The 11,723-nt window shown below is 39.1% G+C and overlaps 1 pseudogene; it reads right to left on the bottom strand.

Moving 5' to 3' along the window:
- Nucleotides 1–5,217: 5,217 nt before the first annotated feature.
- The window catches only part of LOC115863511 (actin, cytoplasmic 2-like), a 72,347-nt pseudogene continuing 65,841 nt past the window's right edge, over nt 5,218–11,723 (bottom strand).

Raw genomic sequence — 11,723 nt, 5'->3', positions numbered from 1 at the left:
CTCCAGGACTCCCTCCCGGCTAGCTGTGGTGCACTAGCCCCCTTCAGGCTGTGTTCACGCAGCCAACCCCATTCCTCTCCCTGGGGTCTGACCTCCAAAGCCCGAGCCTCAGCTCCCAGCCTCCGCTCCCAGCCTCCATCTGCCTCAGCAGGGGAGCAGACAAGCTTCTCGGGCTGGTGAGTGCTGTTTGGCACCTATCCTCTGTGAGGGAATCCCTCTGCTTTGACCTCTGCACCACTGTTGCTGTGCTCTCCTCTGTGACTCTGAAGCTTCCCCCTCCCACCTCCCCCTGTCCCCCCCCAGTGAAGGGGCTTCCTAGTGTGTTAAAACTTTTCCTCCTTCACAGCTCCCTCCCAGAGGTGCAGGTCCCATTTCTATTCTTTTGTCTCTGTTTATTCTTTTCTCTTTTGCCCTACCCAGGTATGTGGGAAGTTTCTTGTCTTTTGGGAAGTCTGAGGTCTTCTGCCAGCCATTCAGTAGGTGTCCTGTAGGAGTTGTTCCACATGTAGATGTATTTTTGATGTATTTGTGGGGAAGATCTCCACGTCTTACTCCTCCGCCATCTTGAAAATCTATTTCTATAGCAATAGTTTTTGGATTTGTCTCCTAGAGTAATGGAAATAAAAGCAAAAATAAACAAATGGTACCTAATTAAACATAAAAGCTTTTACACAGCAAAGGAAGCTATTGACAAAACAAAAACACAACCTACTAAATGGGAGAAAATATTTCCAAATGATATGACTGATAAAGTGTTAATATCCAAAATATATGAACAGCTCATACAAATCAACATCAGAAAAACAAACAACCCAACCAAAAAGTGAGCAGAAGACCTGAACAGAGATTTTTTCCAAAGAAGACATGCAGATGGACAACAGGCACTTGAAAAGATGCTCAACATCACTAATCATCAATGAAATGTAAATCAAAACCACAATGATATATCATCTCACACCTATTAGAATGACTATCATCAAAAAGAACACAAACACAAATAAATGTTCACAAGGATATAGATAAAAGGGAACCCTTGTACACTGTTGGTGTAGCCACTGTGGAAACCAGGTTTCTCAAAAAATTAAAATAGAACTACCATATGATGTAGCAATTCCACTCCTGGGTATATGTCCAAAAAACACAAAAACACTAATTTGAAAAGATACATTCACCCTAATGTTCATAGCAGCATTGCTTACAATTGCCAAGATATAGAAACCACCTAAGTGTCCATCAACAGATGAATGGATAAAGAATATGTGGTGCATATATACCCACACACATAATGATTTACTACTCAGCCATTAAAAAGAGTGAAAATTTGCCATCTGCAACAACATGTATAGACTTGGAGGGTATTGCACCAAGTGAAATAAGTCAGACAGAGACAGACAAATACTGTATGATATCACTTATATGTGCAACATAAAAAATAAAAGAAACTAGTGAATATAACAACAACAACAGAAAAAACACTGGACTCACAGATGTAGAAAGCAAACTAATGCTTATCAGTGGGGAGAGAGAAAGGGGGAGGGGTAATATAGGGGTAGGGAATTAAGAGGTACAAACTATTATGTATAAAATAAGCTACAAGGGTATATTTTACAACACATATATATATATCCTGGAATATAGCCAGGATTTTACAATAACTACAAATTGAGTATAACCTTTAAAAATTGTGAATCACTACATTGTGCACCTATAATTTATACAATATTGTACATCAATTATAATTCAATTTAAAAGAAATAATATGTAACAATCTTCTAATTGGCCTGACACCCCACAATGCAGCATGCCAGTTCTGATAGAAATTTTAATTCCAAGTAGCCCTAGAATTGTTTAAACCACTACCTTTCTCTACTTTCAGCATTTTTTAAACAAACTTAGTCAAATCAGGATGGCAGTTTAAATTGGTTGCTTCCTGGTAATGGCTCACACAACTAGGAACATTTAAACCCTTTGTCTGCTGACAAGATGGGCTTGGTTCTCCTGTAATGGGTACAGCCAAGTTCCTCCTCCTTGTCAATACTCAATATCCTTGAATACAACTTTGCAGCTGCCTGATGTTCAGATTCATTCTTTCCTGAGAATTTGTTTTCTCAATTATCACTCTTATTGTCTCAAATGGTGTCTGCCTTCTCCCCCAAGTGAGCCAGTCAGCTGGAACCCAGCATGGATGAGGTTCCCATGGCATGGGCTGTGCCCTTCCCAGACTGCAGAAGTTCTTGCTGGGGGTAATTTTGGTGGTTATTCCCGCCTGGCCCTTTCTAAGCAGCCAGGCTTAGAACTATTCTAAACAGCATTTACCCAAGAAAACTGCTCATCAAGGAAATAAATCCAAATGATATCTTCAAACTCAGGTGCCACTACCCCATGCATTCCAACAAGACAGCCCATCTGTGATGGTTTCTGCACTGCATTCCCTGTATAAGCAAAGCTGTTCCAGAGTGCATGTCACAGAGTTTATTCAGGAAACCAGATGCCTGGATCTGTATCTTGTGCTTCAAGGGTCACTTACTTTCTCCCACCAGCAAGGCTAGGAGGACTTCATCCGAAAAATGACATTGCTGTACTCAACCGTCCTTTGTGGAAGAGTCTCTAGCTCTTGTAGAAACAATTCTGCCACATCTCTCATCATGTGCATTTTAGATGAGAAAGGTTAAAGCAGCTAACCAGATTTTGTTAAAATATGTGGACAAACATGCTCAAAATCCTGATACTGGACAGCGGAAATGATTTAATTGTTTAATATTATAAGTGAACATGTGTGATTAATTTTATTATTATTAAGGAGATGATTCAGGGAGCAGTTTCTAGGCTGCATTGCTAAAGGGTGTGTCTGTCAAGAAGTTTTGCAATTTAGCCAAATTAGATAACATAACACATTGTTTCTTCTCTAGTTAGAAAAACAAGGACAATATACTAAGCTATAGGTCTGAAGGATAATTAAACATCGAGAAAAATGAGGAGGAAATGTGGATCCATCAGAAGCCATTTTCCAACTTCCCACAGTTGCAAAAAGAGAATCTTTCTCTTAGAAAGTGGTGAAAAAAAATTGTATTGGGTACAATAGAGGCTGTAAAGACTAAAACTTGTTCACATTCTGAGGGATTTTTTTTTCTTGTTTTAATTAGTCTTTTACAATTAAAGAAAACATTTCTAGACCAACACATCATAAATCCACTAGACCAGGATTTGACAAACTTTTTCTCCAAAGAATCAGATAGTAAGTAGTTTAGACTTTTGGGCTGGACCCAAAAGTCTAAACTCTGCTCAACTCTCCCACTGCAGCAGGTAAGAACCACAGACACTATGCTTAACAAAGGCACAGGGCTGCCTTCCAGCAAAACTTTATTTATAAAAGCAAAGAGCTGGATTTATCCGACACATGGTAGTTAGCTAACCCCTGCCCCAGACTCTAAGTTTGTTGATGGCAAGGACCTGTATTCCCAAGGCCTGGTACTCAATAAATATTTGTGAATGATATTTTTAAAAATTGGAACTTTGGACCTCATTCTACCATTGTGTGACCTTGACCAAGTCATTTCATCTTCTAGAGCCTCAGTTTTTGGAAATATAAAATGGAAAAAGTAATGTTGCTTCTACCTGTTTATAACAACAAAAATCACCAACATTCTCTATAAAAGTACCATATGAAGTTGTGTTTTACATGTGTGTCCTCATTTAATCCTCCCAACAACTCTACATTATCTCCATTTTGTCAGGTAAAGAAACAAAGAACACAGAGAGTTTAAATTGTTTCAGGTCACATAGTAAATGATAGAACTGAGACTCAAACTCTGGAGTCTGCTCAGTTAATCACTTCCCACTGCTTTATTTTCCCTAAGCTTAGAAACGAAAATGAGCTATTACAAAGAGTTGTTTGTTTTTCTGTATTTTGTAAATCGTGGAACTGTCTTGATCTGTAGGACCAACAACTTTTTATACTTAGCTGTCTAATCCTCTTGAGCTCATATGATTGTTCAGCCACCGTCACCGGGGAAGAGAAGGGAATAGGGGATAAATCATGTAAGGTCTTTTGGTGGCAAGCAAATGCTGTTGAACTAATGCAAAAGGTCGGAGATGGGGGCAAGATTTATTAGAAAAATACTACGTAGCTCATGGACTGAGGAAGAGCTGAACAAGGCCTTGTGTGGAAGACTGTACAACAGGAACTTGGGGACATTGACCATGAAACAATAGGTTGAAAACACCTCCTGCCTCTAAGAATCTCAGCTCATGTTTCAAATTCCTGGGAAAGAGAATCTCTCCTGTCCAGCTACATCAGGCATTTCTACCCTTACGTTAATCGACTCTGGCCAAGGAACAAAACTGGCGGCAATGTTACAACCATAGATGGAACCAGAAAACCCTCCATCAGTAATTCTACCATAAGTGGAAAGCCAAACTTCCACACCATGTTCTGTTTCCACCTGACTCTACCTGCTTCACATTGCTCTGTTGTGACATTTTGGCTTGAAAATAAGAGCATTAGACACTTAATGTTTCCTCTAATCCTCTGTTAAAGGCCCCCAAACCCACAAAGGTGTTGTTAAAGTTCCAAATGCTTCCACTCTCCCATATTTGACCTTCTACTGCTTCCACCTATATCCTCCATACACTGCTTCTTGCCACCATCATTAATCTTTTGATCAGATGATCTGTTGATGCCAGTAATCTTTGATCAGCTCTGTTCACCTCTCCCATTATCACATATAAACATGTTGATAGCAAAACTATCATGCTTGCTTGTTTCTAGGTTACCCACAGCAATGAAATTAATTCCCAAGACTCCAGTTTTGTATAAATCTCTGTGTTTTACAATTTCTATGGTTAAAAATGTAGCCTTAGTGTCATGACTATATTTTAGCACAAAATGGGATCATTCTTCTTATTTGTTTTTGTTTTACAAATGAATTCTTTTTTTTTATCCTGTGTCAATATCTTTTTTTTTAACATCTTTATTGGAGTATAACTGCTTTACAATGTTGTGTTAGTTTCTGCTGTATAACAAAGTGACTCAGCTATATGCATACATATATCACCATATCTCCTCCCTCTTGCATCTCCCTCCCACCCTCCTTACCCCACCCCTCTAGGTGGTCACAAAGCACTGAGCTGATCTCCCCTGCGATGCAGCTGCTTCCCACTAGCTATCTATTTTACATTACAAATGAATTCTTAACTTAATTATTTCGACAATAATTGTTAGCACTCGAGCACTAATTTCCGATCCGCACAATAACAGAATGCCTGTTGGACAGATGACTGCCCTTCTTGGGTCAAGCGTGGTTTTGTTTCCATCACACTGGGAGTCTGAGTCTTTGGGAAAGTATTTAGATACATGTGAACTATGGAAGGTTGGAAAATCTGTTTTAACTGCCGCTTCTCCCTTTTCCTGAATTTGTAGTTGCATTTCTGCCCCTCTGTACTTCACTCCTCAGCCCAGAACAACCTGTTCCTTTCTACAAGCCAACAGCTTCCGCATTCCACCAGGAAACAGGGCCTGGAATCCAGGGGGAGCATAGAGCCTTGTGCCACAGAATATCTGGAAGGATTTTAAAGAGTCTGGGGACATTTCAATCCTTGGTGTTCTGTACAGTTCAGCTGTTGGTATTTTTTCCTTCAGACCTTTAAATTATTATGCCAAAAATGAAGATATTTCTAACTAATAATAATCACTTCAGTGTATGATCTTAAACTAGGCACTTTGCTGAGGACTTGACAAGCATTATCTCATTTGATTCTTACTAAAACCCTAGGTTCACATTATAGATGAGGAAACCAAGGTTTACAGAGGTTAGTAACTTGCTACATCACACAGCTAATAAGAGGGCGGCATGAGATTTGAATCCAGATTTGATGCCAATGCCTGAATTCCAAATCCTCTGCAGTTTCTTCATTCTTCCTTTGTGACTTGCTTTGACAATTACCATTATAAAATGTCATTTTAAAAAATGGCTTACAGGGAATTCCCCAATGGTCCAGTGGTTAGGACTCTGTGCTTTCACTGCCATGGTGCGGGGTTCAATCCCTGGTTGGGGAACTAAGATCCCGCAAGCCCCATGATGCCACCAAAAAAATAAATAATAAATAAATAAAATTAAAAATGACATCATAATTTTCTATCTTTTCCCCCAGAAGATTATTACGCTTAATTCTATAGCTACCTTCCTACATCCAGACAAAAATCATATCTCTAATTTCACCATGGAAATCAATGAATAAGTAGAATTAATTCTTTTATTCAATTTGTATTTATTGATTTCTTGTTATGTGCCAGGTCCTGTGCTAGGCTCTATGACAAAGGTAGGAATAAATGATCTCTTTCTTCAATTTGGAGGGCAAGGCACTAGAAAAGAGAGAGAAGACGAGAGAGAAAAAAATGAAAGAGACTAAGAATTGATTAAAAAAATTGTTAGCGTTACTATTCAAAAAAATTTAATCAAATTTTACTCTGCAGACCACTTTTCAAGGTTGATTTTAGTCTTTAAACGTTATCCTGTAAGTATAGAAATACCTTACATTCTTACTGTACAGGCCTTTCTGAGATACTGGTTTCTGCAAAGAAATGTAGATTCTTTTCAACAAAATGTCATAGCATACCCTCTGTAATTCATTCATCACTATTAACCAATTGAAAACTGCCCCATTGTTATAAATTCTTACAAATTTTGATGGACAAAGGAATGGAATTGACTTATAGACAAGGCAAGTGTACAGACTATTAAAAGCTAAAGAAAATGAATTTTGAAAAAAAATAAAATGCATGATAAAAAGCACATGAAATGAATGAAAAAGAAAAAAAATGAATTTTGTCTTCAAGACTGGGGTTAGTGTGGGAAATTACAGCGATATTAACCTAAGAAATATCAACACCATATCCTCAGAAACCTAGACTTGCTTAATACTAACAGAGGGTCAAAGTTCATTACAGCCAATATCACAGTAAAATTTTCAGAATGACACCAAGAATTTGACTGCTTTTCTTTTTTCAATAATAGGGACACATTAAATTCTGCAGACAGAATCTAGGGTAGAAGTTAGTCCTCTGTATTTTAACATGAGTAACAGAGGAACAAAGTACTTAAGGAAATTTTTAAATCTTCCTTTTTTCCCTTATGTTTATAATTGAGCAAAATAATTATGCAAAATAACAAAGTCTAAGCCAGCTAGGATTTTTAGGCTCTCTCCCAGATTTAATTTTAGTTAAAATTATTTTTTTAGCTTCTAGATGGGGTTTTTCCCCCCCTTGTTTGTTTGACTTTTGTTTTCTTTTCTTTAAATTTATGTTCCCTTTGCACATTCCACTTATGCCAGGTTTGGGAGGGGAAAACACCTCCCAATAATTCTGCAAGATGGTTGATTGCTGTCTTTGGTTGATCAGGATGAGTTTCCAGTAAAGCATCCAAAGATGTTGGATGCCTCTCAGTAAAACCTTCAAATCCTCAGAGGTGTTCCTCATCGCTAAAACAACAGATCATAAAGTGTGCTTTATGCAAGTAGATTTATGTCTTTCTTTGTACTCAAACACAACCATAAAGGTTTATCTTCTGATCAGAGGGGAAAAAAATAAACAAAGCAACAAAGTTCTCCCCAAACGAGAGTGTATGAGCCAAACTAACAAGGCTTTTGTTCTTTCCAGGTTAACAAGAAATAGGAAGAAAGAAAAAAAGTAGGTCTAGGACGCAAGGAGCCTCCACGCTTTTTTATGTGACTTTGATTCCTGATCAGCAAACTTCAGTGTGTGTTATAAATCTTGAGGATTTATATTATTAACCCAACAAGAATTTTTACAATCAGGGAACGTTTGTCTGGCTTCCCCCTCACCTCCTCCCTCCCCACCCATCCCCCCAACCAGCACACACAATTTTTGTAGAATATTTTGTTGGCTATAATTAAACTATGTGTGTTAATTAGGATTAGATTTTAAATGCACTGCTTGGGAAGTTGAAAAATACAGGATCTGAATGAGCCCAAATTGAGATGACACTTGAATTTTCGCAGATGTTTCCATAATCCTAATTTCAAATTGATTGTACTTCCTGAACAGTGAGAAGCCATTTTCAGTTATTTATTCAGACGTGTGCACTACTTTTCCCTCTGCCAGTGGGTAGAAAATATCTAGCACTTTCATTAACTCCTTCAAATAAACTGATTTCTGAGGCAGGTTTTAATGGGAGTGATGCCAAATCAGACCCACCTGCTCCTAGGGTCACCCCAGAGCCCACGTAAAGGGCCCAAGCAGAAATCTGGAGCCCAGCAATTTCCCTCCTGCCTTCCCCCTCATGATGGGTTCAGCTGGCTTCTGACTGTCGTGGCTCACTAGCCCAGGGAAAAAGCAGAGAGAGGAAAAAAGAACTTCCCAAATTATTGGCTACGAGCAGCCCATAATACGTGACACTTGATTCAGCCGCAAAGATGTGCAGCATACTATGCTACATAAGCCCAGGGTTTGGACCCAGAAACAGGGCCACCTGAATGGCCACATTCCCAAATAAATGGCCCATAAAAAAGATAAGCCCCCGCCAAATCTGAATGTGTCGGTACCAAGTGGCATTTCAGCGAAAGCTGAAAACCCACCACCAGACTTGCAATATACCTGAAAGAAAGCATTGTCTTCTCTTTGTCTGTGTGGGTTTGTTGCAGTTTCTCTCTACCTTTTATTTTATGTTCAACCCAGAATCCAGAAAGGCTTCAGAAATCCTGCCTTGGAAGCAACTCCATTCCCCTGACAAGTCTACTATTTGATTATAATTCCTCGCAGATTTCCTGTTAGGGGGGCCTCTGCTGAATTAGAAGCATCTTGCCTTCTTCCACCTGTAACGATTTCCCACTCAACTGTAAGACAATGGCCATGATTGATCTAATGAGGGACTGGAAAATCCAGCTGATTGCTATAAATAGGTGAAAGCAAAAACTTGTGCTTGGCTTCCCAAAGAATTTCTCATCAACTCTGGTACCCTAACCTAAATAGGTAAGCAGCCTCCTGGCAAATTAGGTGAGACACTTAAGCTTTATCTTGGTGGGAGTTTATCCAGAGGGCAAGGCAGAATTCAAGCCAAGAGAGATGACTGACAGAACATTCACATTTTAAAGCAACAATCATATGTCATCCTATATGTCTCATGAAGGCAAAATTCATTTTTTTAAACAGAAAACAGTTTGAATAAATGCAAGTGTGCATGAGACCAAACTGAGTTTTTTTAATGGCTGTTGTTTTTTAAATATTTGAAGTCCAGTGGAAAGTCTTTGTGCATTCATTTGTTAAAGAAAATAGCATGCTGTAAAGGTACGTTAAAGTAATTCACATAAAGTCCCCTGAAAATCATATAATTTTTTTCCTCCTTCTGTCTTTTAGGACTGTGTTTCTCTTTTTTTGGTTTGTTTTAAGGAGTTGATTTCTTATTTATTTATTTATTTATTTTTGGCTGCATTGGGTCTTTGTTGCGGTGTGCAGGCTTCTCATTGTAGTGGCTTCTCTTGTTGAGGAACACCGGCTGTAGGCGCGTGGGCTTCAGTAGTTGTGGCACATGGGCTCAGTGGTTGTGGCTTGCAGGCTCAGTAGTTGTGGTGCACGGGCTTATTTGCTCCACAGCATGTGGGATCTTCCCGGACCAGGGCTCCAACCCATGTCCCCTGCATTGGCAGGCGGATTCTTAACCACTGAGCCACCAGGGAAGCCCGAGACTGTGTTTCTTAATCGAAGTTGCATGTTAGAATCATCTGATGCCAAGCCATTCCCCAGATCAATTACATCAAAGTACAGGGCTTGGAATCCAGGAATCACTTTTTTAACTCTCCAGGTGATTCTAATGGGCATCCAAGTTTGAGAACCAGTTATTGTACTAGAGAGTCTCCAATAATAGCATGGAGAAATGTTTTCCTCCTGGCCGATGTGCAGTAGAAAAAGGGTCAAGTAAAACTGTCCCTACCTCCCTACCTCTTGCCCGGGAGTTAACTGGGGATTAAGAGTTCATCATATGCATGCCTGGCCTCACTCTTGGTCACTGCTAGAGCCTCTGGGGGTCACTTCCACCCCTTGGATATGGCCCCAGAGTGTTTAAGTAACTTGCCTTAAGACCACTAGCAGTAAGTGGAACAACCAGATTTCAGATCAGGCCAGTGCTGGCCCCAGAGTCCATGCTTTTTATCATTCCCAAAACAAAGGTGGAATGCTGGGAGTCCATGAGCCATACCTAGCCCAAGACATGCTTTATTTCGCTCACACAGAAGTCTAAAAATGTTTAAATGTGTGTGCCTATGTGGTGAATGTGTGATCTTCAGTTTGTTTTAATCCCATCTACTCCCGACTTTCTTCCCCTTGAGCATATTTTAATCATTTAACAGCTTGGCCTCTGTTGGCATTTGATTTCACATTCCTGGGCTAAGACAAGAGGGACATTTAAAATTATAGTGAGGTCACGAAAACGTGAATGCTGCCACATACTTCCCTCCGTTACACGTTGATTGATAAAGACTAAAGTCACCCATTCCTATCTGGAACTGATGCTCCTTACCAGTGCATTCAGTTGTTCACTTGTTCATTCGCTCATTCGCTTCCCTCTAGGTAGAAGACACTTTGTAAGGAGTAGTAATCCAAAAAGACAGGAATGAACATGTATGTTCCATTAAGTTCCAGGCATTTAGCTGGGCATTTTGCAGACATTTTTTCAGCTCCATCAGCAACCCATCTGATACTACTAGTATGAATATCCATTCAGCAACCCATCTGATACTACTAGTATGAATATTTTACTGATACAGCAAACTGAGAGTATGAGAAGCAACCCATCTGATACTACTAGTATGAATCCATTCAGCAACCCATCATTCAGCAACCCATCTGATCCATCTGTTACTACTGATCAGAGCAGGTATTTTGAGTATTTAAAAATGTTAAAAACTTATAATCAACAGTAGTGTGTCATTTGTTTTTCTTCTTTTCTTTTTTTTTTTATGTGATGGATCAGTATCCATCTGATACTACTAGTATGAATATTTTACTGATACAGCAAACTGAGAGTATGAGAAGCTGAGGCATTTTCATTCCTTTATTTAATAAATATGAACGAGCAACTACCTCATGTCACTGTTCTAGATGATGGTGACCCGAGTTTGAACAAAACCGTTCATTGCTGATTCTCCATCAGCTGGAGCCATCTCGTATCAGCTTGCAAGATCTGATTATTAGAATTTCAAGAATTTTGCAAGTCAGTTGTTAAGTTATGGGTAACTTAAAATCAGTCACGTCAGAAGTATCTACAACATGGAAAGCAAGTAAAACTATAAATCAGGACTTTTATTTTTTTGAGAGCCAGTCTACAATAATTTATGAACTCTCAGAGTTTGAAATCAGAATCTAGACCTGAGTGCCTCTGAAACCAGGGCCATTTCTATTCTGTAGCTGAATAAGGAAGTCTCCACATTCAAGAAGGCTACAACAGGGAGAGGGAAACACATCAACCTCATGAACCCACACTCTGGTGTAGACGCCTGGATTTGAATCCCACCAGCTACTTACCAGCTGTGTGACCTTGAGGATGTAAGTTAATATCTCTTTGCCTGTTTCCTTCTCTACTAAGCAGGATAATAACAGTTACTTCACTGGGTTGTGTGAAGATTAGTCTTTATACTAATATATACACTTTAGTGTATATATTACACTTTATATATAGTGCATATTTACACTTTATATATATATAATTATAAAT

Source organism: Globicephala melas, chromosome 4 (genome assembly GCF_963455315.2).
Source record: "Globicephala melas chromosome 4, mGloMel1.2, whole genome shotgun sequence".
Lineage (NCBI taxonomy): Eukaryota > Metazoa > Chordata > Mammalia > Artiodactyla > Delphinidae > Globicephala > Globicephala melas.
Note: the sequence above shows the minus strand (reverse complement) of the source record. Positions and strands in the feature narration are given on the sequence as shown.